Raw genomic sequence first — 4,311 nt, 5'->3', positions numbered from 1 at the left:
CTTGGCACCAAACATTCAGTTCTGTGTTACCTAACAGTCACAATCACCTTACCTAGTACCTGTGCCAGCACCCACTCCAACAAGACTATGACCTCCTGTGGCCCCAATGACCTATATCAGTATCCATCCCACATCTTGGCCTTAGAAGAAGGGCAAGAGCCTAGAAATTACTCTCACTCTGACTTGCTGCCTACCCTAGTCCACTCTGAGGACAGAGAGCTCTTCAGGGGCTCATAGAGACTCTCCACTCCAACCCAGAAGCCTGTGCTGAGGAATTGGCAGGTCAGTAATTCCAGCAATTAGAAAGGTAAGAGGAATTTGGAAGAAGTAACAGAGACCAGGGGTAGGTTGGGGAAGGAGACTGGTAACAGGAAAGGACCCTTATCAGAAATCCCTAGTAGGGACAATGAAACAAATGTAAGAAAACCCTAATACAATAAAGAAATATTATGGTTAAGAGACTGCCAAAAGAATGACAACAACAGTTACAAGCAGAACACCTGAAAGGAGTCTCCAAGGATTCCAAGAATGGATAAAACCTAGGGATTCAAACTGGTAAAAATGAAAGAGTGCATTCTAGTTAGAAGAACAACCAATTTTAAAGCACAGGTCTGGGAGGAGCAGTGTCCTATGTGAAGGAAAACAGGCCAGTATGTATAAACTATAAAGTGCAGGGAAGCAATAAATAGTAATCCTGGAAAAGGTGGAAAGGGACTAGGTTGTGGATACTTTTAAATGCCAGAAGATAATGTATTTTATCCTAGAGGTAATAGGGAGCTACTGAAATTTATTGAGTGATGTGATCAGACGTATCCTTTAGGAAAATCACTTTAATAATTGTGTTTTGGTTGAATTGGCGTGCAGAGAGGTATTTGAGGCAAAGAGTCCAAAGAGTAGGCTACTACTGAAATAGTTCAGGAGACAGGTGATGAGAGTCTGAAGCAGGGCATTGTTGTTTGAATGAAGAAAAGGGGCTATATGCAAGCTTACTGGATATGTGGGTTGGGAGAGTGAGGAGTAGGAGATGACATCGTGGTCACAATCTAGGTGGCTGGAAGGATGATGATGCCATTAATAGAAATAAAGAGATTCAAAAAAAGCAGGATTTAGAGAGGAAAGGTAATGAGTACTAGGTTGTATTTGAGATGCTGATGACATGTCCAGTTGGAAAAGTCCAATAGGCAGGTTGTAATAAGGAAATGGAGCTTAGGACAGATACCAAGAGCAAATATATGAATTGAGTAGTTATCTACATAGAAATGATTATTGAACTCATGGGAGCTAATGAGGTCACCAAGTGTGAGAGTGTTGAGAGAAAAGAGAAGGGATTGTAGGATATATCTTTGGAATAGCCACAGTTAGTAGCATGCCATGGATAATGATACAGCAAAGAAGACTGAGGAACATTCAGACAAGAAGGAGGAGAACAAAGAGAAAGCAATGTCATGAAAAGAAATGGTGGTCAGCAGTGTCAAATGCTTCAGAGAGGTCAAGAAGGATAAAGATTGTGAAATGGGCATTAGGTATGTCAATTAAGATATCCTTGGTAACTTTGGAGAGAACATTTTGATTTAAACGGTGAGGTCAGAAGCCAGAGTATAGAAGATTGAGAAGCCAGCCAAGAAGAGAAGTGAAGGGATTATACACAGCTTTTTCGAGAAATTTGGCTAAGAAAGGGAAGCGAAATATATGATAATAGTTATTGGGAATTGGTGTGACCCAGGAAAGGCTTTTTTAAGGATGCAGATGAGGATGGAAAATAAACCCTGGGCATATTTGTTTCCTGAAGTAAAAGGAGAGAGACTGAAAATTAGAGTGGGGCAATGATAGAAGTGGAGGGCTAGGTGGCATGATAGACAAAGCACTGGGCTTGGAAGGAAGACTCGTCTTCATGAGTTCAAGTTTTGTCTCAGACACTTACTAATTGTGTGGCCCTGAGACAGTCACTCAAACCTGTTTGCCTCAGTTCTTCTTCTGTAAAATGAACTGGAGAAGGAAATAGAAATCTACTCCAGAATCTTTGCCATGAAAATTCCAAATACAGTCATGAAGAGTCAGACACAATTGAAACAACTTAACAGCAATGATGGAGAAGCAGTCTCCTGGAGAAGATGGAAACAGATTGGATAAAGTCAAGAATATGCTGATAGATGTTTAATACTAATTCTCTGGGGGAAAATGTGTGCATGACACACATTTAAGTTTAATCTGCATTATTAACATTTTATCTATCTCTTTCTTATCAATATCAACAAAATCAACAATCAACAAAACAATAAATCAAACCCTGGATTGTTTTCTAACTTTCCAAATGCTCACAGGGAAAATTTAGCCATCAGCTCTCTCTCAAGCCAGTACAAACTGAAGGGTACACATAAAGGAGCAAGGTAAAAGGTCACCTCTTCATCTGAGACAGTAATCTCCTCCCCTGCTATTTCCCTGTAGTGTAAGATAGAGTTCCATACACAACCAAGTGCATATGATATTCCATCTTTGAGCCAAATCCAATGACAGTAAGGTTCAAGGGTTGCTCACTCTACCCCGCTTCTTTCTCTCCATTGTAATAGTTCTTTCATACCTCTTCATGTGAGATAAGTGACCCCATCCCACCTCTCCCTTCCCTCTTCTCCCAGTGCAATACTCTTTCTCACTCCTAATATTTTTATATCATTCCATCAAAATCAACTTACACTGTCTATCTATACTCCTTCTAACTGCCCTAATTATGATACAATTCTTAAGAGTCACAAATATCATCTTTCCATGTAGAGATGTAAACAGTTTAACCTTATTGGATCTCTTATGTTTTCTCTTTCCTGTTTACTTTTGTATGCTTTTCTTGTGTCTTGTATTTGAAAGTCAATTTTTCTCTGGGTCTGGCCTGCTATACCAGGGCTTCTAGACCTGGCCACTTGCCTGATGTGCTGGGGTCTGAAGGCCTTACAGTTGGCCCATGATGCTAACTTGTTCTGGACCTAGGGGCCTCCTTCTGGTTTGCCCAGACACTGCCTGCACTTGGCTGTACTCCCCTTTTACCTAAGTAAGACAGACCTTTCCTGTAGTCTTTCTAAGTTGTCTTGGGCTAGAAAATTGTTTCACCTCTTCCTTTTATGGGTTCTGCTACTTCAGAATTCTTTTTGAGGTAGTATTTAAAGTTGTTTGGAAGGTAATTTGGGAGAGGTCGGACAAGTCCCTGCCTTTTCTCCATCATCTTGGCTCCATCCATCAGAGACAGTAGTAAAGAAGAAATAGTAAGGGGTGATGTCAAGGAGTTGAAAGATGAGTAGGAGAAGAGAAGAGGGATCTCTCTGTAAATAGCCTTGATTTTCTCTGTAAAGTAAGAAGTGAGATCCTCAACCAAACAGTAAGCAGAGTAGATGCTATAGTAGGCTTGAGGAGGGAAAATAGTTTGACACAATGCTTGTGGTGAATGTGATAGAATTAAGGAGGAATAAAAGGATTACCCAGTTGATATTAGATAACATCAATTTTAAGTTTATGCAGTTAGCAGTTTCATGGCTAATTTGGACCAACTTACCTTTTAAATGAAGGAGGTCAGATCACAAGTTAATACATTGTTTGATAAGAAACAATATTATGACACAAAGATTCTTACAGAGTTAAAATGAGAGTTGGATTAGAACCTGTTATCCCTCAGCTTAATTTTTAAAAAAAGCAATGGGGGCCTACGGGAGGTTTCCTTCATTTATTTGCTGAGGTAAGTGAATGTGGATGTAGAATATTAAATACACTATCAGATTCAGTTGATGTGTTGGCACATTTTGCTAAACTACGTCTTCCTTCTTTTATTTTTATTCTTTATGACAAAGGATGGTTCTCTAGAGAGAGATGGAAGAGGAATAAAATTTGAAATAAAAACCAAAGATATGAATGAATGAATGAGTGAGTGAATAAAAACATATATTAAGCCCTTAATATGTGCAAAGCATTGTTGTTATAAAAGTAGAAACAGCCCCTGCTCTCAAGGAGCTCACATTAAAATGGGAAGATGGCACACAGAGGGGACTTCAGCTACAAGGTAGCAGGAAAGGTACCATAGTCTTTATTTTTTTTTGGTTAGGCAATGGGGTTAAGAGACTTGCCCAGGGTCACACAGATAGTAAGTGTTATGTGTCTGAGGCCTGATTTGAACTCAGGTCCTCCTGACTCCAAGGCCAGACAGAGCTCTATCCACTGCACTACCTAGCAGCCCCAATAGTCTTTAGATTTAGTGGCATATGTCCTTCCTTAATGTCATTTCCACTAATAAATTTTTATCTGTTCCTGATGTTGAACCGTTTGATGGTGACA

The sequence above is a fragment of the Vombatus ursinus genome, unplaced genomic scaffold, assembly GCF_900497805.2.
Source record: "Vombatus ursinus unplaced genomic scaffold, bare-nosed wombat genome assembly UNPS02014838.1, whole genome shotgun sequence".
Taxonomy (NCBI): Eukaryota; Metazoa; Chordata; class Mammalia; order Diprotodontia; family Vombatidae; genus Vombatus; species Vombatus ursinus.
Note: the sequence above shows the minus strand (reverse complement) of the source record.